The sequence below is a fragment of the Hemitrygon akajei genome, unplaced genomic scaffold, assembly GCF_048418815.1.
Source record: "Hemitrygon akajei unplaced genomic scaffold, sHemAka1.3 Scf000049, whole genome shotgun sequence".
NCBI lineage: Eukaryota > Metazoa > Chordata > Chondrichthyes > Myliobatiformes > Dasyatidae > Hemitrygon > Hemitrygon akajei.
This window is the reverse complement of record NW_027331935.1, coordinates 6,609,880-6,619,719: the sequence shown is the minus strand read 5'-3', so window position 1 is coordinate 6,619,719 and position 9,840 is coordinate 6,609,880. Positions and strand designations below refer to the sequence as shown.

General features: G+C 42.1%; 1 non-coding gene across 1 annotated transcript; it reads right to left on the bottom strand.

The window, feature by feature from the left end:
- Nucleotides 1–2,560: 2,560 nt before the first annotated feature.
- trnal-caa (transfer RNA leucine (anticodon CAA)) lies at nt 2,561–2,674 on the bottom strand. The gene is made up of 2 exons: nt 2,637–2,674; nt 2,561–2,595 (listed from the first exon to the last, which is right to left on the bottom strand). It is a non-coding gene; the product is annotated as a tRNA-Leu (tRNA).
- Between the last annotated feature and the right edge of the window lie 7,166 nt (nt 2,675–9,840).

The window sequence follows — 9,840 nt, the reverse complement described above, 5'->3', positions numbered from 1 at the left end:
AAATATGTGCACCACCTCACTAGGAGCGCACCCCAAAATCCATGCGAATATCATACCCTGGGAGAAACCCACCCGCACATTAGATTATCCCAGAGGAAGTATCATTTAAAATACTTCATGTCAAGTATCAAATTAACTTCATTATTCACGTGTTCTAAATGAAACAACTTTGAGAATCGGCACACCTCCAAACCGCAGACACCCAAAATGAGTGAGAAATCTGTGTGCATCTCCAAATGCAAATGCATCCCCACAACTTCAAAACACGTTAATTAGATTATCGCAAAATAATAATTTTAGACGTTCACAAGATGACAAAATCTGTGTACAACGAGCCCCGGGTGTCAGCGTGTTAGGGCTGCGCATAGATTTGTGTGAGTTGACGGATCAAAGTTTGCGTCTGGCTGCCTTTTTCTCAATTGTTTTTATTGACTGTTGCTCCGGGAAAATCTGATTTACCCGTGGTGGAGTCCGCAGGTTTAGGGTGCGCACTGAATTAGCGATTGCACAATTTTACTTTCTGTCGTCGAATATGGGTTGCACACCTGCGGTTGTGCATGGATTTAGGAGCGTTCTCTAATAAAGGGTTGCAAACTGATTTAGGGGAGCGCTCCGATATAGGGGTGCGCACCTTTTTGGCGATAGCAGATTTTGGGTAGTTGGCGAGTCTCCAAGTTTTGTGAATGCATATCGATTTGGTGACGTACTTAGAGTCTTGGGATACGTGGTGCTTAACAAAATGTTAAGACAGCCATTTTGTGTTTGCATTGATTATCCGTCTGGATCATCTCATCTGCCTGTAGGATTGTCAGCGGATTTGAGACGCTCTCGTATGTGGGATGTGCGCAGATTTGGGGGTGCGGACGGAATTTAGTGATCTGCGTACAGTTCGGGGTGTAGTCCTGAATATGGGGCTGCACACGGATTTGCGTTGATACGCAGATTTGGGTGTGTCACCGATCTGCAAAAGGATTTTGGCGCACATGTGGCTTCCTAACCTCGAGACGGTAATCTTCTGAATTGATTGAAATGCTTGCTGGCGTGGATCCATCATGCATCTGGGGTGTCAGCCGTTTTGGGGTGCGCACCGATTTTGGGATTGCGCAGATTTAGGGCTGCTTCGGCGAACAGATTTAGTGAAAACAGCGGATTTGGGGGTACATACAGATCTCTTTAGGAGAGTTTCGGCGAATACGTGTGCACTATGATTTGGAACCACATACGTATTTGATGGTGCTTTCTGACTGGGAGGTTGCACAAGCAATATGGATGCACTGGTACTTAGACGTCAGTGTGGATTTGGAGTGGATTCAGAGAGTAGAATGGTGGGTGTGACTTGCATGGTGTGGCGGGAGCTCTGAACAGTAGTTCATTCAATTTCTTGCTGCCAGCATTTATACTCTTTCAACTTGATTTATTATGTTAAACAGCTGTTTTGTCATTGTGATCTTCGAATGTATCTCCCCACCTCATTCAGACTATACAGTCCCCTGAGGACTGGGGATGAGGACAGGTTTAGGTGCATGTCGGCGCATATGGGTGCACATAAATTTGTTGGTGTCGGTCGATTTGGGGTTGTGCTGAAGCTCAAAGTCATTTCATTTATAGTGCCTTTAAATACCTGCACTATGTTCTCGCGATTTCTTTGAGGTGAATGCTGCCACTCTAAAGTGACTGTTCCTTTGGGAAAATCAAATTCCCATGTGCGTGTCAACAGGTTTGGTGGTGTACACGATCTTAGAGTGCTCCCGGATTTGGGGGTGTCTTTGGATTTCGGATCCTGATAAACATCAAGTTTGTTTCATTGACAGGTACATTATTAATAAATACACTTTCATTTTTCTACTCTGCTTTTGCTGTGATTTTTAATTTGGAGGTTGTTACTTTGCGAGCTATTTGAAATTATTTCTCCTCTCTGATAACTTAATCTGTAAGTGAGAGGTGTTGTCGGATTCGGAGTGCGCACCCATTTGGGTGAGCATACGGAATTGGGAGTGCTCGGGGATTTTTGGATGTCGGAGGAATTGGGTTAATGCCAAAATTCAAATTGTTTCGTTTATAGATACTCGGGTAAATAATGCACTTTAACGTTGAGTTTTGTTCTTGCTATTTTTAATGTGGATTAATGTGTTTATATTGTCCAGATTTTATTCTTATAACTTCCGAAATCATGTTTATATCATATGAAATTTCATCAAAAGGTGATAATGTACACTCACGTGCTCATCCATTGATCATTCTGACAACCAGACATTTCACTTTAAAAGCTGTTCTGTATTGATTAGCTGCGTATGCCAGGAGGAGCTCAGCAGATCAGGCAGCATCTGTGGAAAAACGTAAACAGTCGGCGTTTTAGGCCGAGATTCTTCACTGTGAAATTGTTTCTGAAGAAATCACTTACCTAAAATTCGGTATGCATTGATCTGTTGTAATGCGATGAACAGTGTCAAAACACAAAACCTTATCTTCCAACCAGTTTTCTAATCCACCTCAACACCTCAGGTTACTTTTTTTTTTGCAGAAATAACATCACCTCTATTGAATGCTTATAGACAAATTATGTCAGGAGTGGGATTCGAACCCACGACCCCAGATGGAGACCAGAACACTCCATTTTGTTGGAAATACTTTCATTCCTTGAGTGTGGCGCCTTAGAGCACTCGGCCATCCTGACAACTTTTGATTTGTGTTTCAGAACGGAATGAATGTCCGATTTGTAAGCAAAGTCATATACAGACAAACACGCATTTCGCCCTGCATATCGGAAATGAAGGCGAGAGGTTAGGCAGCTTCTGTGGAGAGTGAAGCTGTAAAACAATTACAAATCGAAGACTTGTGGGACGCGTCTCTGCAAGAACTGGGAAGGACTTTTGCTGAGATGGATGAGAACGCTTGGAAGACTTATCGCTTTCACATTTAGGGAAGCGGAGAAATAAACGTTTCTAGACAGGAGTGAATCTGAAAACATTGGGTGGGATTTGATCGTGACAACAGAAACTGAACACAGGAGGTTCAATTGTACCGTGCAACGCTGCTTTACAGATGGATGTTGGTAAGTAGACTATAAGGCCCAGTTATCTGATGATTATGGAAGGAAGCCAAATCGTGATAAGGTTCACAAGAACATAAGACATCGTGCAGAAAGACGGTTCGGTCTCCTGGGTTTGCTTCATCATTCCGTCATGGATGAGTTATTACAGTCAGAATGTTGTTCAGGCTTGTCGGTCAATGTTTAATCTGATAGAGAGGAAACAGAAGCAGGGTCTTTTGAATGTTAGAGCAGATGCCTTTCTGAGAGATAAGATGCTTTAGAGAACGTAATTCGCTCAGGTTCTCTGATCCAGTGGTAACGGCACTGAACACATTAAAGTAAGGCAGGGACAAGCGGGGCAGCCATTGTCTAAGTAAAAGGCTCCTCGCAGGATGTGGAAGGCGGGGAGACGTCCAGAGTTCCTGATGACGACACCTGCGGGAAGTGCACACAGCTGCATTGTGTAACATTCCGCCTTAAGTTGTTCGAGTTGAATCTGGATAAACTCCAGTTCATTCAGAGTCATGGGCGTGATGGACCAGGACATATAGAGTGGTGGGACAGCCAGCGTAAATCAGAGGAATGTTTGATATAGACTGTAATTTCCCAGAGCTCGGATGGCAGCACTGTATTACAGGACTGTTTGCTGCCGGCTGTGATTTTCCAGAGCTGGGATGTTGCCGCTTTCTCGCAGGACTGCTTGATGCCGGCTGTAATTGCCCGGACTTCGGATGCTGTCGCTGTCTCGAAGCATTGATAGTATAAACTGTAATTCCATCGTCGTTGTTTGTTTGTTTGTTTGTTTTTTTGAACGTTTAGCGTTACTTTCTGTTATCAAAATCGTTGCACATCCTGCTAACGTTTTCACTCGCTCACACATTCCACCAAAACAACTACGCGTTACTGTCACTAAATCAGCAGCAGCCATTTTAGTACCTAACGCATGTCTTCATATTCCTACCAAAACAGCATATTTTTCTTGTACTCTTTCCCTGTTTCATTAACTTAATCAACTCAGATAGTGGAATAGGAGTCAAATAGGAGTCAAATTTGAAGCTTATGTTAATGTCAATAGTTTCTAGGTTAATTCAGTTTCAATTAGATTCTAAGCCTTGGTCTGGAAAAATGAATAGGGGGATAAGGCTGATAAAGAAAGAGGTTTTTACAGCTGTTTTAACATAGGTTGAGGATCAGGTATGATCGAGGTGTGTTCTGCTAGGGAGTATAGATGAAATTAAGGGATATAGGAGGATTAGGAAGATTAGTAAAAATGATGTGTTGAAGATTAATGAGTTCATAGCTTTAGCTTGGAGTTGCACCAAGAGGTTTTGGTTCCTAAGACCAATAGATGACTATTATCTTTCTAAAGCTTTAAGAAAACCATGGATTTGAACCATCGGTGGGGGAAGTTAGCAGTTTCCATTGTCCCAGACCTTTCTTGGGTAATTAAAAAGAGTTTAACTTTTATTTTTTGAACCACAATCTAATGTTTTTATTAAACTATAATTACAGGATGTTCAACCTAGAATTAGTTCTGGTTTGGAGATAAGGAGGAGTGTTGGAATTAGATGGAGATATATTAATAGATGTTCTCGTGTACGGGAGGGATTTATAAAGGGTATATGAGGGGGGAGAGGGCCTCGTTGTGTTATAATAAGTATATATAGGGAGTAGGAAGCGGTTAGTAGGACGCCAAACCCAGTAATGATAATAGTTCATTGGGATCATTTAAAAAGGGAGGAAATAATAAGAAGATCTCCTATTAGGTTTGGAGAGGGGGGTAGAGCTAGGTTTGCCAGGTTAGTGAGGAATCATGAGGTTGCTATTAGTGGAAGGATAATTTGTAAACCTCGGGTGAGAAGAAGGGAGCGTCCAGGCTAAAGTGCTACACAGCTCTGTGAAAGAATGCGTGGGGCAGAGCAAGGTTAGAAACGGGTTTCTCACCAGGATCACCACCCTCACATCCTCCTTAATGGTGAATGAATCTGGAGAGGATGCTTCCGAAGGCGGGAGTGTCTAACGTTGGAGGGTACAATCTCAGAAATGAGTGCGTCAATTTAGAACTGAGTTGAGGAGGATTGTTTACAGCGAGAAAGCAGTGAATCGGTGGAATTATTTGCCGCAGGCAGCTGTAGAAGCCAAATCTTTAATTATATTTAAGACAGATGTTCATATATTCCTGATTGGTCTGGGTATGAAGGGATATGGTCTGAGGGTGTGAGCGCTGCCAAAGACTGGGACTGAAACGAGAAATGGATCAGCCATGCTGAAATGGGCTAATACTGCTCTTATGTCCTATGGATGCTCCCATCAGGTTTATAAACTCACTTTCCACTCCATTTTGGCGTATACAGCACTGACAAATGTTTTAGCCTCTCTGGCTCTATGCGCAGCACTGTAATTCCATGCAGAGTTTACCGTGGATCTTCTGCAAAACCTGATGCCTCTGAAATTTCCAATAAACAGTGTGCTTTGCTCAAGCGCTGCTTATATGAATTTGTGTTTACTACAAGACGTTATCAGAATACGAACGATGGAGAGGTAACATCTGTTGAAATGCACAGACGCATATTAAAAAAAAAAACTGATGGCAGCAAAGCTGAGGTGACAGAAGATGATGGGACTGGGTAATGGAATCTATTTTCTATAGTCTGACACCTCATCGAGAAATTTCTATTACCAAACCCTTCCCGTTAACCCTGCCTTCAAAACGACTGCTTTGCAAATACCTCTTGAGACACAACCACCTGTTTACTACAATAAGCAACCAAAGTGAACTGCTAAATTATCTGACCTTCCCTGTTGTTGAAAGGCTCTGTCTTTAAACTTATTCACCCGTCAATATCCGTTTTGAATCATCGGAAACCCGGCCTGTCCAGAAGCCATTCCTTTCCTTGTGATTGTCAAGTTTCTGTGATAATTTGGAGTTTAATCAACCAATGTAACAATTACGTCAGCTCATTGACCATTTGCCCAGTTTCCTACTTGAACTGTATGAAGTGAGCAATCTTGCGCCGATTTTTGATTTAAGAATGGCCTGTCACTTGATTGTTTGAATATATGAATACTTTGCCAAACATTATCCTGAAAACTGTTTTGCTTGAAAACTCCGCTGAATTGCAATTGAACATGGCCATTTAATGTAAACACATCTATTCTTCAGCTCTTCTCTGAATTTCCTTTGTGTCAGTGTATAGATACAAGTGTTAGTGCACATACTTAGAATTTGCAACAATTGCTGTAGTATATATACCGAGGAACTCAAATATTCTTGATAAGAATAGTTTTGTGCTTGCCATTTCAGGGAATGAGCTACATAGGGCATCCAAAATAATATGAAATTAGCTGATATTGCAAACAACAAAATCATCACTTTTCTACCTCGCATACTTCTGATTATCACATTTCTTCCGAAGCCCTCTGCGGACTCTATTTGCCTTAATAATATGCATACTGTTAACCCATTGAACACTAGGACTAAGCCGATTGGTAGCAACGGTGTTAAAATGCTATCCAGTAATTCGATTCCATTCCGTACTAGTGAAGTAACGTATTCATATGTGAATGCGCAACACCATGGTTGTACACAACCAAACCTGCTGACACCCACGTATACACATTTGTTTTTCCCAAAAGAAGAGTCACTTTAGTGTGACAGCATTCACCTTAAAGAAATCGCGAGAAAATAGTGCAGCTATTATTGAAGACTCTATAAATGAAATGACTTTGAGATTCACCACAACCCCAAATCGACCGACACCAACAAATTAATGTGCACCCATATGCGCCGACACCTACCTAAACCTGATCTCATCCCCAATCGTCAGGCACCCGTGTGCACCCCAAATTCATACTGACGTCCAGTGCACCCATATTGGTTGATACATTCCTAAGCTTGTGCAACCTCCCAATCAGAAAGCACCATCAAATACGTATGTGGTTCCAAATCCACCCATCACTGTGCACACGGCCTCGCGGAAACTCTCCTAAAGAGTCCAGATCTGTATGTACCCCCAAATCCGCTATTTTCACAAAATCTGTTCGCATCGCAAATCAGTTGCCACCCATATATGCCGAAGCAGCCCTAAATCTGCGCAAACCCAAAATCGGTGCGCTCCCTAAACCCGCTGACACCCGAGATGCATAATGGATTATCCCAGACAAGCAAACATTTCAATCAATTCAGAAAATGACCATCTCCAGGTTACAAAGCCAAAATCCTTTGGCAGATCGGCGAAACACCCAAATCTGCGTGTCAACCCAAATCCGTGTGCAGCCCATATTGAAGACTACACTCTTAATATCTGATCACTAAAATCCGTCCGCACCCCCAAATCTGCGCTCAAATACGAGAGCACCCCACAGGCATATTAGATGACCCAAACACAAAATGGCTGTCTTAACAGAAAAAACCACTACGTAACCCAAAATCCCAACGTCCGTCACCAAAACGATATGCACTCACAAAACCGTGGAGACTCACATATTCGCTAACTACCCTAAATTTGCTATCCCCAAAAAGGTGCGCACCCCGATATCGGAGCACTCCCCTAAAACAGTTTGCAACCCTTTATTAGAGAACGCTCCTAAATCCATTCACAACCCCAGATCCATATGAACCACAAGACCGTGTACAACCCATATTTGACGACAAAAAATAAAATTGCGCAATCGCCAATTCAGTGCGAACCCAAAACCCACGGACTCCGCCACTTGTACATCAGATTTTCCCGGAGCAACAATCAATAAAAGCAATTGAGAAAATGGCAGCCTCGACATTAATAATCCGCACGCAAATTTTGATCCGTCAACTCACCAAATCTATGTGTATCCCATGATCGAAAAGGCAACCCAAATCAGCGAATATCACCAAATCCATGTGCATCGTCAAATTGGTGCGCATCACCAAATCCATGCGCAGCCCAAACACGCTGAAACCCCCACATTCATTTGTGGGGCTCGTTGTACACAGATTTTGTCATCTTGTGAATGTCTGAAATTATTATGTTGAGATAATCGAATTAGCGGGTGTGTGTCCACGGTTTTGAAGTTGTGGGGATCTATTTGCATTTGGAGTTGCACATGGATTTCTCACGTATTTGGGGTGTCTGCGGTTTGGAGCTGTGCCGAAGCTCAAAGTTGTTTCATGTAGATCACGTGAATAATAAATTTAATTAGAAATTTGACATGAAGTATTTTAAATGTCTCTCCTCTGCGATAATCTAATGTGCAAGTGTGTTTCTCCGCGGGTATGATATTCACATGAATTTTAGGGTAGGCTCCCAGGTGAGGTGGTGCACTTATTTGAGGTGTACATGGATTCGGGATTGTGTACATGTAAACACGGATATGGGCTGAGATAAAGATTTGGGCGTGTTGGCGGATCAGAAGTTGCACATGAATTTTGGGCTGTGTGCGGGTTTTAATATCGAGGCATCTATTTTCTGATTTCTTGAAAGGATTTTAACCTGCATGTCAGGATGTTAGCGTTTTTGGGGTGCGCACTGAATTGGGTCGTGCAGATATTGGGCAGTGTCTGCGAATAAGGGGTGCACACTGCTGTGGTGAGAGTTTGGATTTTGGGAATGCGCACGGATTTAAAGTTGAATCCTCAAATGAAGGGGTGAGCATTGACTTCGGGTGTTCGTAGATTTAAGGGTTGGCGGCAAATATGCACAAGTATTTGGGGATACACGCAAATTTTGGGGTTTTAGTCAATTACGGGGGTGTAATTAGATGTTGTGATGTTCGTATATTCCGGGGGTTATTTGTTGACCGATCAACAGTTGCGATCGAATTTTGGGGTGCGTGCGGATTTTAAATATCGAAACAGCCATTTTCTGAACTGTTGGACATGAATTCTGCTTTGGAATAATCTATTTTGTATGCGGTGTGTCACCGTATTTGGAGTGCGCACTGATTTGCTGATGTGCACAGGTTTTGTGAATTCATGGCTGCAGTTTTGATTTATCAATGCAAAGACTCTGCTAAATTACATTCGAATAATCTGGAGCGCTGGGAAACTTTACAGAGTATTGGTCTAATTCTTTATCAAAATTGTAAAATACTTTAAATTCACCTTTAAAGGTACTGAACTGTGCTTTTAGAAATTGCTGCAAGTTTGAAGGGAATGCGAGAAAAGAACCGCTGGTGAAATTTAAGAAAGAAACTCAGACATCACTCGAAATTTAATCTGAAACATGGCCGTGCACACGTATTTGGGGATACACGTAAGATCTGGCTTCTCATAATGGAAATTATTCAGTCAAACTATCAGAGACACATATACTATCCGTGTGCAATGTCGTCCCTGAAGGATTTTCGTCTGGGTTGTTAACAATAAAAGCCATTAAAGCAAGTTCTAGCACTTGTGTACACATTAATGTAGGCAGATTGTTCATAATACTTTCTATCTGTACTCATACTCCATCCATATCGATATTACAGATTCGACAAACCACTCTTCTTCCTGAACTAATCGCAATCCGTCAGTAAATATCCATAAATATGAACATTGCATTCGCATGACCCTATTGCCCTCTCTTGATTTTAATTTAAGATGAGAATGAATGGTTCTTTCCTTTGTTGTACTACTGTCACCGGGCACTCATGAGTTTCACCCCGATAAGTTCAATTCTCAACGAGCGTGACAGCACTGTTAACTCGTTCAACCACGACGTTACAGCCCTGTAATAACAATTTCAAACTGACTAGTGGAATTTGACTGACAGTTGTATCATTCTTACTGTCATCCAGATGAATTGGAGTATGCTTAGGTAAAGGATCATTGGATTAAAAGCCAGAACATA